Below are 14,159 nucleotides of genomic sequence, written 5' to 3' on the forward strand. Positions count from 1 at the left end.
CACTGAGGATCAAAGAAGACTTCAGAGAGCAGGCGGGATCAGAGCCCAGCCATGACGGAGGGGTGGAAATCAGGGTTCATGGGCATAGCTCTTAGAACTCAGATAGAGGGACGACATTTCACACAAGGGAATGCCATGCATTTTACACTCAAACCCAGTGTTCTGGCCAGGAGTGCATTCGTTATAGCATGAAAATCAGCCCCCGGGATAGTTTGAGTAAAGGGTGTCTGTGTGGGGCAGCAACACAGGGCATGGGAAATGAGAGCTGTTCAGACCCTGGTTGGGTGGGAGAGAGGCGCCCAAGAGAAGTGGGAAGCAGCTCCCACTGTCCCTTCGAGGGTGGGGCCTGGCTTCTCAAGTGTCTCCGGTTAAAAAAGCCACCTGTTACTCCATTTCTGCTTTCTCCCCGTCCTCTGTGTTTTGATTCGTTTTCTTCTTTCCCTCATGGGCCAGTTGGCTTCATGCTCTGAACTGGTTAGACCTCATCATTCTATTGCCCTTGGCCCACAGGATGGTCTCTGGAGCTCTTGGGTATTCTCTCAGGAGGATTTGAGCTACTGACCACTGGTCAGTTGTGAGTTGGCTGGCCAACTTAAGGCCATGGCTGGTCCAATTGGCCAAGGTTGGGTAAGGAAGGATCTGTTTAGGTGATTGCATGATTCAGAATCTTTAAAATGGGCTGTAGGCAGAGAAGACAATAAAATATGCCCAGTGCCGATGGGGAGGGGAGCAAGAAAAGGCATGGCGAGGGGTTCTCTCAAGTGCCCACAGGCTTTGGTGTGAGCCCTCTAGCCAGAAGGCCGGTGGAAACGTTCGGCCTTGTCCATCCTGATTCAGGACCCTGAGAAATACCCTTTTCTCGTGGTACATATTACCATGAGGCCTTCCCAAACTGCCATGCCTTCTGGTTCGACCGTTAGCCCAGGCATGCATGGGACAGTCTGCTTCCTCCCCAGAGCAGGCCCCCGTCAACTGGCCGCCTCAGTTCTTCTCTTCTCTGGCCCTGGGGTAGGTTGGGGCTGGTACGAGTGTGAGGAGAAGTGACACTTGTCAATAAAACTTTATGACGGTCACTGCCCAAGCAGGGCATCTGTTTAGGAAACTTCAATCAAAGTTTCCTAAAAGTAGAATGTGCCTTCAACACTCAGCAGCTCTATATTGGGTGCTACTCCCTCCCAGGCCTTGGGACTGTGGTGACAAAAGTGGACCATACACTCTTGACCCCATGGAACTTGTTTTTTGGGGAGGGGAGAGAGGCAATAAAACAAATAGCAAGAGAATGCGAGACAGTAGGTGCTATAGAAATGACCGCAGGGGAGTGGGCTGGAGGGCCATTGGAGTGCTGGGGCAGCGGGGGAAGTCGGGGGGGGGGTGCTTCTACAACCTGCTGGGTGAGGATGGACTTGAACCCTGCTCCTGCCGGCCCCCTCCTGAGCTGCTCCAAAGGTCCAGTGTTGGCCACTATATTGATTTTATCTTTCAGGTCTCATTTAGGCTGCTTGTCACTTGTGTGCTAATCACGACTCTTTGGGAAAAGTGCTGATGCAGATGGGGATGGTTCATGTGTACCTCCTATTAGGACATTGTGCTTTCCTAGTCAGTGGACGAAGGTGCCCCGAATCCCAAGTAGAAATACTTGAGGTCATCACATGCAATGTCTGGCTCACATTGACCCGAAGGGACACACTCTTCCAGAGCTTTGAGGTTCTTTGTTTCAACTTTGTTGTCAACTGTATTTTGTCATCAGGACTCCACATTTGCAGAAACGTGTTTTCCAGCACTCTGCTGGGCCCAGGCATACACGTGGCTAATGCTAAGTACTGAACCAACGCATGCTCTGTTTATCTTTTGGTTTTGCACTAAATACTGTTTTTTTTTTGTTTTTTTTTTTTTGTCGGATCTTCATGCCTTGTTAGAGGCGAAAGAGACCCTTTTAACTCACTCCCCAACTGGATTGGATCCTGGTCCACTTTGCGGGGCATGATTCCTGATAGTTGTCCCAGGAATGTGTATGAAAATCTTCACCGGACCTGCCTTTCCCAACATGGAAATGTCAGGCTCCGAGGAAGCCACGCACACCAGTGGAAGCCTCAAGCACATTATTGCTCACTTACAGGCACTAATGACTCCAATAATGTAGTGAAGTTTAGCATAAATAGGCTCATCATTAAAGTTGATGGCAGAAGTATAAACAAGGCCCACACTATTAAATTTGCTATTTGTTCGTTACGCATCTGGAATTATCTGGCTGTCTGTAGCTGTCTCGTCCTGGGTGTTCATAAACCTAAGTCGGATCTGGTATTCTTTGGTTTTTCTGTCCAACCCCAAAGAATGAGGTGATTTTAAAAGGCACATCCTCTCCTACAGATAGCATCACCAAAGTTAAGAAGGATGGTTCTTGGAGTTGCTGAGGTGACATCTGGCTTTCTGGTCACCAGGCCTTTCAGAACCCCAGGGTTTCACAGAAAAAACCAGCAACAGATAGGAGGTTCAGGGTATGATGGTGTGATGTTGGCAAGACACTCAGGCTTGTTGAATTATTGTGCCACTGTCTGTTAGCAGAGGTGGTAATATGATTTTATCTACCGTACAGGGTGGCACAGGACACCATGCTGAGTTATAGGTGCAGAGGGTGGTTTGAAGTAGAGTGTCTGGTCGTGGTTGCTGGGATCAGCTGAGTGACTTTGGTGTGTGTACTTCATCTCCCTGTTCCTCTGTAAAGTGGAGCTGATGATAGGAACTGACTGTGTCGGTATGTATGAACTGCTTTGGCCTGTGCTAGGGGCACATGTGTGTGAGCCGGCATACGCATGTGCACACTAGACACACCGGAGCTCTTCATTTAATAGATACGCCCAGAACTGTGGAAAACTAGAGAGAGTCATGCAAGATCGTAGTTATCCTGGCTCTTCAGAATCCAGATCAAAAGTAAAAATAAAATAAAGTAAATGTTGCTCACACAACTGGCAAATGAAAATATGCACGTCCCCGGCTGAGGTACAAAACTCCTCTGGGATTCCGTCCACTGTCCGCGTCAGAGGAGGGCTAGTGTGTATTTGAACAGGGTAGCTTTGCACAGGGGTGCTCACTCTGTTCCAAGTGTCTGGGTGAGGGGACTGTGGTGAGGTTCAAGGGCAGGTGGAGAGGGAGACGGTGGAGAGAAGGGGACAAACTAGTGGGGCAAAGAGGAGAAAAAGTGTCCCTTCTCAGAACTCCCATCCTGCATTCGTCTGGCCAGGAGACCTGGGGCCAGGTTTCTCCTCCGTGTAGCACCGTACAGCAAGGGGCATGTGTCTGTGTCCTTCTCTTACATTTCCTTAGTGGGCACAGGAGGCCAGAAATGATATGGAGGAGGGACCCAGCCACACCTCTCTTGGTTGCAAATCTGTCTGTGGACACTGGCCCCCTGCCTAGCTCCCACTGTCTTTAAAACTCAGTATTTCCTTGAGCAGTTGTCCTTAAACACCAAACCCACTTCTACTTCTTACTCCCAGGCCCATGTATACCTCTGTCAAGAGTGTTCCTTAGGTTAGCAGGTGTCCTGGTCACAATCTGTACCTTCCTAAAGTTAACATTATAAATCTCACACGTCGGCCCTGGGGGAGGGCCTAGGGAACATTTGTGACTTGAAGATAATCAAAACAGTTAACATCTGTCCACTTTATTTGCTAAAATACACGTTAATCTTCCAGGATTAAATGTGCAGACACTTTCTTGGGACACTTTGTGTATAGTCATTGTTTACTTTCATATCTTATCAAACAGGCTGTGAGCTCCTGCAGAGGAAACTCTCTCCATCTCTGTCCCTGTACCTCTTGGCACTGCAAGGCACAGGGCGTGTGGTCAGCAGGGGCTGGCTGAATGAACCGACGGATAGGTGAAGAGCACATACGCTCGCGGTTCAGTCAGAACCATGCTGAAGAGAACCAGTTTAGCTGCTATTTTTGCTTCAAGCTTGCAGCAAACTTGGAATAAGACTGCCAGGTTCCTATTCGTTCCTGGCTCTTCCCCAATTTGCTGTAATGCCAAGTGGCAGTTCTGAGATCCGAGTTTTGCCTCTGATTTGACTTAAGCCTTCCTGAGAATAGGAGCCATGTCTGTGTTATTTATAACTCTATTCCCAGCACAGTTGCCTGAGTGTGATACATGTTCAATAAATGCTTATTGATGAACAAGTGATCAAAATACTTGGCACAATCCTATAACGAGGCCTAAGCTGTCGATCTCTCTCTACCCACCTACCTACCTGTATGGCAGACTATTTTTATTATTATAAAAGCTATTTGTATTGATGTAGCTTCACACTATTCCAACTGAAGAGCCCTTCTCTTAACTCTTGCCCAGCCAGCTCTGCTCTTTTTGGTCTTTCGGGTTGAACCTAAGTCACCTCCTCACTGAATTCTTCCCTCGCTGAGACCCTAGGTCTCTACTCCATCTCATCAGCATGCGGGTCCCAGCTCTGGTCGAGTCCCCGATTCTGTGGTCCCACTTCCCTGTTCCAATGCTAGTCTAGGAGGCAGGGCCTCTGTCTGGTGTACACTGTTATGTTTCTAGTGCTTGGTACACAGTAGGCTCTTTGCAAACATTTGCCAAATGAGCAATTCAAGGAGCAAAAAATGAAAGGAATAAGAAATTATTTCTGATTTTTAATCACACCCCCCCCACCACCAACAACCACCACCATTAAAATCATTGGTGTGTATTCTATTTTTGAAAGGAACACATATGTATATTTTTTTAATAAACATAATTCCCATGCTGACTGTTTTCTTGCTTGTTTTTTTTTTCCACACTTAATAATCATAAATGCTGGCCCTCTCCATGTACATGCTGCGTACACCACAGTCACAGTGGGCTCCTTACTGTTCCTTGAACATCCCACGTATGGATGCTCCCGCTGCGGGGCCTCTGAGCACCCTACTCCAACTCTCTGGAATCTCTCTCTCTCCTTTTTTTTTTTTTTTTTTTTTTTTGCAAATCCACAGGACCAATGTCCCCATGTCCTTTAGGACTTGTTCAGTTATCACCTTCTCTGCAGGTTCTTCCTTGACCACCCCCTCCCCATCTTAAAATGACAGCCCCAGCCCCAGCCCCTCTCTTCTTTTCCCTCTCTGGCGTTTCTACAGGGCACTTAGCACTTCTGACGGAACACACGCTTTACTTACTTGTGAGTCCTCTTTCCGCCGCCTTGAAAGGCAAGAGCCAGGGGACCAGGGAATTTTTCTCATTTTCTTTTTTTTTTTTTTTGCTGCGGCCTCCGTGCCTAAAGCAGTGCCGGGGACACTTCATTGAGATGGGCCTCATCTGTGTTGGTGGAATTAATCACCCTTCAACGCGCTCATGTCAGATGCTTGGACTGTGGGGGCCATAATGCTTTAACTGATTGAGTGTAGGTTGCCCTGTGCGCGGCTCTCTTATAACAGGATAATATTATGAAAGCTAAATGGTTCTTTGAGTGCCTCAGGAAAGGCTCATAAATTAGTTTTATGGCTGATCATTTTTTAGTTTGATGCCATGGTTTTTGAGCCACGATTTAGTCACAGACTTTGTGTCCTGATTAGAAGCCTGGCCCCTTTTCCTGATCGCCATCCTGAGAACCTGTCAACCTGCGGTGCTTTCTGTTCTCACTGAAGGAAACTGAGTGTTTCTTTCTTTACTTCAGATGGTCACATCTTTAGATCCTGAAGAGAGAGAAGCAGCCCGTTCTCTCAGGAGCCCAAACGCAGCAACAGATTTTGCCTCCAAGCAAGTAAGATACGCCATAAAAACAAGCGACTCTCCTTCACCGGCCCTACCCTCGTTTGAATTCTCGTCGCCTCACTGGTCATTCTGAGATGTAGCTGATTCTGGACAGTGCAAGGGGGTGGGCGCCATTTTCCCTTGGGCCTCCTGCTTCTGCTGGATAAAGTTAGTCTGAGCAGTACATAATTCCGCGTAACTGGTTAGTAAATGCCAGATCTGGGGTTGAGCTGCATCAACCCAGTGATTTTTGAGCACAGGGTGGATGCTGAGTATGGTGACCAGAATCCATACCCCCCCTGGGTCGTACTGTCTGCATAAGTGCTTCCAGCAGTGACCTTCTGGTAGACAGGACACTGAACAGGTAGACTCTGTGGCCAGTTGGCCAGCATTTGCTCTCTGTGCCTCCTCCCTGGGCTGCCATCTTGAGAGCCACAGACGGCACTTTGTCAGTGTTCTGTGGAATTCCTCTGGAGTGAGGCATTTCGCCTGTTCTCCATTCTCCGCTTTTCTTCCTAATTCACTGCTCTACGGATCCTGGCTCAGCATCTTCTGGTGCCTCCAAAGGCAGTCTGGAGCCCGCATTTGGTGATTAGCTCTCCCTACAGTTCTCCTAACTCCCATTAGTCTATGGTTATCTGGGGAATTATTCAGTCTGGTTCAGAGGGAAAAAAATAGATTAAGTCCTGGTTGCTAAGAGCACCTTCTTGATCACTGTTGAATGGGACTGTCTCTATCTTTGTTTCCTTTGGGGAAGAGCGTGGTAGGTGGAGGGAATAGCTCCTCATAGTCTGAAAAGACTGGTGTCTCTGGGCATCTGGGAATCAGCAAGTTCAACAGGAAATGGAGGTTTGAAGGAATCCTCTAAGTCACCCTTCTCTCGGGTATGTGAGCACAAAGAGAGAGAGTCACCTTTCTTTGTCTCTCTGTTCATTAGAATCCTATTCTCAGGCCATTGGCATATAATTCAGCATCTCTTACACAGGTCTTGGCCTTCCTTTAGGAATTTCCAGAGCCATGAAGGGTATCTCGTGAAGCTGAGGGCAGTGTGTGACCATAGTCTTCTTCTGATGAGACATAAAGCTATTTTCAGAAGGTCTTGGAGGTAGCATTGTCAAATGATCAGCCACGGAATCACAGATCCTTGACATTGTTGTGAACAAAAGAAATTCCTTGTTCCTGTCTCAGTGCAATGTGATTACAGGGCCTGGTGATCAGATAGGTGACCCAAGATGGATGCCTTCCCGAATATAACTCAAGTTTATCTGTACCTGTCCCCACCTTTATCTCTGCATGTGTCCTTTGCATTGGAAGATGGATTTATTCCAGCCTTGGCCTGCACCACGCCTTGTGTTTGTTTACCCTTGGTTTCAGTGCCGAGGGCGAATGTACTCTCTTCCCCGCGCCCTTGTGGCCTAGCGTCTCACAGCCAGATGGCAAGCAGACATCGAGGGCAGTTTTTGGCTCCTGACCCAGCAGGGCTGTCCGCATGATCTCTGGAGCAGTAGGGCAGAAGACCGGCCTGCCTCCGCTAGATACCTTGAGTACCCCAGCACTTCCTCATTCTTCCCAGGGAAGAAGGAACCAGTGTGTTTGGGTTTGTTTGCTTATTTTTTTTGGAAAGGCATCCAGTCAGGTTTTCAGATGAGCTTGTTTGGGAGATGCTGCCTCTTAGGTTTAGCCCTGTGGATGATTGAGTAGTAATGGGCCAGAGCTTGATGGGCCTGTATTGCTGCACTCCATCCCAGCATTTGGGCTCCTAAATGAGCACTTCCCTTGTGCACCCTCAAGGGTTTCATTTCCTGATGCTTGTGCTCAAATGCTTACTAACATGTGTACAGGAAGTAGGTGACATAAGTGTGTCCTTACAGAGGAACATGCCCCAGATGCTACCTTGCACTGTCAAAATCTTCAGAGCCAGCCAGGCATGATGGCCCACACCTGTAATCCCAGCTGCTTGGGAGGCTGAGGCAAGAGGATCAAGTTCAAATCCAACCTCAGCAATGGTGAGGCCCTAAGCAACTGAGTGAGATCCTGTCTCTAAATAAAATATTAAAAGGGCTGAGGATGAGGCTCAGTGTCCCTGAGCTCAATCCCTGGTACAAAAAAAAAAAAAAAAAAAAAAAAAAAAATCCTGAGAACTACGTGAATGAGAAGGAAGTCAGAAAATAATGATCATGTTAGAATTTGGTGGATCTGTCACTAAATGGCATTATTTGGATGATATTGCATAAATTAATAGTGAAAACCTGGTTTTCAGATATGATTGTGAACATAATTTATAATCGTGTTTACAATTTGTGTATTTCACACTTAGAGTCATTAATGACAGTTGATTTTTAAAACATATAACTGTAAAGCAAAATTTCACTAGCAAATGTGTCAGAAGCTTCTCTTGGGTGGAGAAAAACAACTTAGTAACTTGCTTCAACTGAAATAGTTTAACACACTTCGCATCTAACATAAATTCAGAGGAAGAAAAACCACAGCAAAGAACACACGGCGGAGTTTCCAAGGAGACATTGCTAATGGAAACAAGCTTCCTTGGGTAGATCACAAAATACCTCCCCCAACACAAGAAGTTAAGAGAGCTGCTGGATTGAGGCCATGGAGTGTCTTGTAGGTTAAAGGTGCGAGTCTCAAAATCAATACTCTTGCTTAATAGACAGTCTCTGTTGTGTTTTTGGACAGGGTGGAATGGATTCATATGCACACACTAGGATCTTTGCATTCACGTGGGTTTCTCCTGATGTTTCCAGTTGAACTGAGTCTGTAGGCCCCAGGGAGAGATGACCACGTTACTGATCAAAGCCCTTTGCTATTGTGAGATGAAAGATGATTCTTTTTTTTTTCCCCTTTCACTTTTTAACAAGAATAAGCAGGAACTGAATCTTGTCAGACCTGGTAAGACTTCAGTGATTTGTAAAAGCAAATGCTTCTCATGTGACCAAGCTGCTTATTCCCGGCCACATACTCTGGGATTTTACCAGGAACAAGCAGAGGCCCCAAAACAAACAGCCCTAAAGGACTTGTGAACAGGAAACGTACCTTCCCTTGTTGACCTGAACTTATATGTTGAGTAAACAAGTGCCTATTCTGTACACCCTGGTGTCTCTAAGGCAGCTTCCAATTTTGCTGCAATTGGACCGTGTCCAATTGTCCCTTTGGTTGTGGTTCTTAAAACTGCTGAGAATCGGAGCTAGAGAGAGACCTGACTTAACCAGAGAAACTGAATCTGAACAGGCTGTGGGTGGCTAGCGCGTTCCTCAGGTTGTGGGTGAGTTACCTGACCCTCGGGGGGGGGGGGGGATGAAGAGGGACACACATGACATGGTGGCCCTGTCTGATTGCATTGTGACTGCAGACCTGGCAGTGTGTTTGTTGTTGTAACTTTTAGATGTCTTCTAGCTGGTTTGATCTGGTGAGCGTCCAGGCCAGGGGTGTGGGCGGTTACATCCTGAGGACCTTGGGTTCCACACTGACCCTGGCCTTCTGGAGTCCTGGATTTTCCTTTGCCAAGGAGCCCATCAGAGGCCTGTATGACAGCTCACAAATATGAATTGAGAAAAGTTTGTATAAGATGACTTTTTAGGGTAGTTAGTAACCCGAATTGTTTCATCATAGAAATATCCAGTAGTTTTTGCCTGTGTATCAGTTAAAACAATAGGTTAGACGTTGCTGGATTGTTTGGATGGTGCTTTGGGGAAAGGAGTTTGAAAAGTTGTTGGTTTGTATGTAGTGGTCTCCCTGGACCCCTTGTTTGTGACATAGACGTGTGGAGGTGGTTACACTGAGATATGAATCTGTTTGTGGCCAGAAGCCAGGAATATTATCCAGGCCTTTTGTTTGATGCGATTCTTTCTACTCCCTGTGCTACTATCGCTTGCAGTTGACTGGGTGTGGGTCTCTGATTCTTGGAAGGTAACTTCCTCCTTCTTTCTTTACTATGTTGCTGTTTGGCAACTCATCTTGATGGATCTACTTTTACGCGTCCATCTGTGAAACGGGGCGGGGGAGAGTGGAATGAGAACCCATGTTCTTTAAGAGCCTGAGTTATGCTAAGCAATTGTGTGTCCAAGTGTGCTGGAGATTCCTGGGTCATCGCAGTCCACTCAGGCTGCTCTTACAAAGCACTACAGACTCGGTGACTTAGCAGAAATGTATTTTCTCACAGTTCTGAAGGCTGAAGGTCAAGATCAAGAGGTCAGTATGGTTGATTTCATTCTGATTTCCTCTCCCCTGGTCCTGTAGATGTCTGCATCCTAATCTCATCTTCCAGTCACATGACATTCAGGCCCACCCAGAGGATCTGCATTGACCATCTGACCTTAGTTACTTTGATAGGCTTTATCTCCAAATACCCAAATATGGCCACATTCTGGGGGTTAGGACTTCAACACAAGTATTTTAGGTGCCTTCAGTTCAGCCCACGACATGTCCTCCAAGAGGTAGGGCCAATGTTAAAAATTTCAGGTGAGAAAACAGGCTGGGAAAGTCCACTCGTGGTAGAGAGAGTCCAGAGGCGAGTGTCTGTCTCTCTTCATATTTGGTGCTCTCTCTTATTTTTGTGGTCCTGTGGAAGCAGACCTTCCTGTTGGGGACATTTGGTATTATGACAGTGTTTCCATAGCCCTGTTCCTGTAGCTGTTTACCTTTGATTCTTATGACACATGTTCCCAGGTTTAGAAAGGGATCATAACTCACCGTCTTCCTGTGCTCCATGAGAAATCTAACTACGCAATACGGCTGCCAGAGTTGAAGAGCCCATTCTTTGTGGAAATGGCAAATGGGCTTGTTATTACCTCCGAATGAACTCTTTCTAACCCAAGATCAGGAAAAAGGCTCATTGGCCCAGTTGACTCTACCCTTTATAATCTTCAGACCATTCAGTTAAGTGCCTGTGTAGCATCTCCATATGTTGGCTGGGTGCAAGGTGCCAATATTTCAACACAGCTTCCTCATTAAAATGATCAGGGCATAAGCCTGGAAGATTCCAGTGTGTGCCTCACCTGGGACCTCCCCAAGGGAAATGTGCCTGCCAAGCAAACCAGAAATAGTGTCAGGGAGGAAGTGCACCCCTCTGCTGGCACCCCTCCTGGATGGAGTCATTAATGAGTACTTTCTACCCTTGGCAGGGCCAGGTAAGTTTGAGAAGTGCACCTCCTGTGGTGTTGAAACACATTCCAGTGACTCCCATGATAGCGATGCATGAAGAATCAACATATTGACCCCCCCAGAGTATATATTAAATTCTGAAGGATTAATCAAAACTGCACCATGTTGTGTGCAATTAAACCCTTGAAAGGCAAAATAAATTTGCTGGAGCAGTAGCAGCTCTCGTACCACTTCTAGCCGGAATGAGGCATTTTTCAGTTCTATTACTAACAGATGAGTTTTTGCACAGGAGCATTTTTCAGGAGGTGGGATGGGCCAGAAGGAGCCATCTGCAAAACCCTTTCATGGATGGGCGGAGAACAGGGAGTCGGACTCTATTCTAGTGTTATCCTGTGGAACCAGGTAAATACCCAGCAAAATTCTTCCATCAGAAGGAGCAGTGGGTCGTGTCAGTGTTTATTAGAGGAGAAAATGCCAAGGTGTATGTGCTGCAGGAAGCATGGAAGGTGTGGAACCCCAGCTGAGTGCCAGGCCCTCTGTGGTGAGAACTCCCTGGAAACAGGGCCCTGGGGAAGGATGGGTTTGCTCACCTCACCATGCACCTGCATTAATGAGGATGCGATCTGGTGTCTCCTCCCAGTTCAGGTGAGCAGAAACCCGGGGAGATCTCTTTTCTCCTCCACCCCACCATGTCTGAAGTCACCCAGGATGGGTGCTCACAGTTACCTCTGTGCTCCATTTAAATGTTTCAGGGGTGCCAAATGGTACCCTGAGCCACCCTTTTGGTTTATTATGTTTTTAAAAGAGTCAATTAGAGTCTGTTGTAAAGAGCTGGGAGGCTTCAGTTCTCCAAGGGCTCACAGAGGACAAGGTTGTCATTGGATTGCTCTGGACTTTCATGCTGGCTCTGAGCAGGAAAGCAGAAGCAGAACATTGGAGTTCTGCAGGAAGGGAGTTAAGAAAATTTAAAAAATCTTAAGGAAGGCACAGATAAGACCAGAATGACATTTTTTTTGGTCCACTTTAGGCAATACATTTTTCTGTCCTAGCCAGAGTGCCAAGGCTCAAGAGAGACTCACAAAAATGGAGAAGGTAGCACACTGCTAATAACACAAATTCATCTCTGTGCCTGCTATTCAACAGAAAAAAAAATATTAGTGAATCAAAATGCATAAGCCATTTGTATAAAAAATGCAAAATTGTATTCATTGCAAGAGAAGATATGAAGAATAATGGGAAATCTTGGAATCAGTAACTTCAGAAGACTTCACGATATGCAGTGTAACAATTAGAAAAATAAGGATAATGTGCTCAATTTATACAAAGTAAATTCGTTTTTTTTCCTCTCAAAGTTCAGAAATAAATTTTATTGAGAGATGCATTGAAAACTCTCATGACATCTGGAATATGGAGATCTAATTGCTGATTCAATGGCATTGCGAACACGCAAACATATTTCCTTGGTGAAATGTCAAAAAGGCAGCAATCAAAATGAAGCGTTTAAGCATTAAAATGAAGAAATGATGACTGGGTTGATTTGTAAACATTTATCTCTAAGCTTACTTTATGAAAAAGAAGGAATAAGTTTAGGCGCCTGATGGCAGATTTGCCCATCCCGAGTCCTGGTCCCACAAGGGCACAGACAACTCCAGATGTTTGGTGGGTTCAGTCGGAAGTTGTGTTTCCCTAAATTCTGATCACCCCACTTAGCTTTTCTCTGGGATTTATGGCATTTTAATGAACAGCAAGAGATGGCAAAGGGGTTAGGGAAGAAATGAGCTAAGAAGGAACATTTCTCCATCTTTGTAATAATCACTTTAAACATGTTGGTGAGTCATTGACTTATCCCTCTAGTATTGGTTGGTGATGATATTTACTTTCACGTGTGTTATTGAAGAAGCGACTGTGTTAGGAACCTCAACTGGCCTGACTTTGCAGCCTCAGCCATTTAGAGCTAGTTTTCCTGAGGGCCAGTGTTGGTGGGCTCTGATTGTATTCTGAAGAGGCGGATTATGTCTTGGGGGTGCACCTCAAGCTTGCTTCTCCTTCTGGTAAAAGGAGCACCTAGACACTCTCTTAGCCTAGACATTATCCCTTAACATGGACATAAAATCAAAATCAAAGTATGTTAAGCCAACAGGGGACAAGCCTAATAAACTTGTTAAAATAATATTTTCTTGTGCCAGGTGTGTTGGCACATGCCTGTAATCCTAGTCATTTGGGAGGCTGGGGCAGGAGGATCACAAGCTCAAGGCCAGTCTCAGCAACTTTGTGAGGCCCTAAGCAACTTAGTAAGATCCTGTCACAATATTAAAAAAATTAGAAAAGGGCTGGGGATGTGGCTCAGTGGTTAAGCTCCCATGGGTTCAATCTCTGGTTTAAAAAAAAATAATGAAAAAAAAATATTCCCTTATGCTTGCCTATATCAATTTCTACCTTCTTGAAAAGTTGCCCAGAAAAACTTTCCCAACAAAAGAAGGAAAATTGTTAAATCAACAAAAATCTTCACCTAGGGAGGCGCATATGATTATCTTGGTCACCAAATGAATAAATCTCCCCAAATGAAAATATTTTCTGGGTCCCAAATTATGCCAATCATCTAGAGTGAAACCCCTCTTCAACCAAGAGCTGATGAAGAAATAAAATCTGCCCAAGGAGCGAAGTTGCTTTTCCCTGAAGCAATGCATTTGTAAGGTCTCCCCTGTATTGTGCTTGCAAATAACATTTATTTCTGTAGTGTAAATATGCAAGAGTTCATTTTAATAAAAAGTAAGTCCTAAAATAAGATAAAACCCATGACTAGACTTGCATTTGAAGATTTAGAGTGTATTCATCTGCTGGTTTTTGGTATAAATATTCATTGGTTTTGAGCTCTCAGGTGTTGGAACTTTTAATCTGCATTCAGATGGAGGTACTTTAATCAGACAGTTCATAAAAGTCTGCTACTTCCCCCCCCCCCCAAGAAAAAAAATAACCACAACAGAGTAACAGAGAGAATAGAGGGTACCAGGGCTTTACAATAACCCACCAAGCTGAACCGCCTGGCTAGAGGGGAAAGAAAATCAACACCAAATGCCAGTTAGTACCATAATATCAATATTCTATTAAAAATAAATCTCTTGCTGTTAGACCGAAAAGTCTCCAAAACCTGTCACTTGACTGCAGTCTTCAGAGATGACTGATAATGGGTAAAAAATCCCATAGCATCTGTTTACCATGTACTCACACAAACTGTTAGGAATGTTTTTAAATGTCAGCAGTAATGTATGCGTGTGTATTAGCTATCACAGAGCAGTGTCACCACC

General features: G+C 45.5%; 1 protein-coding gene across 1 annotated transcript in view; it reads left to right on the top strand.

Annotated features, from left to right (window-relative positions):
- Window positions 1-5,729: 5,729 nt before the first annotated feature.
- Ppargc1a (PPARG coactivator 1 alpha) overlaps window positions 5,730-14,159 on the top strand; it is a 335,116-nt gene continuing 326,686 nt past the window's right edge. The window contains exon 1 of the mRNA XM_026402937.2: window positions 5,730-5,749. The gene's annotated coding sequence lies outside the window, so the exon portion shown is untranslated. The remainder of the gene's footprint in view (window positions 5,750-14,159) is intronic.

Source organism: Urocitellus parryii, chromosome 10 (genome assembly GCF_045843805.1).
Source record: "Urocitellus parryii isolate mUroPar1 chromosome 10, mUroPar1.hap1, whole genome shotgun sequence".
Lineage (NCBI taxonomy): Eukaryota > Metazoa > Chordata > Mammalia > Rodentia > Sciuridae > Urocitellus > Urocitellus parryii.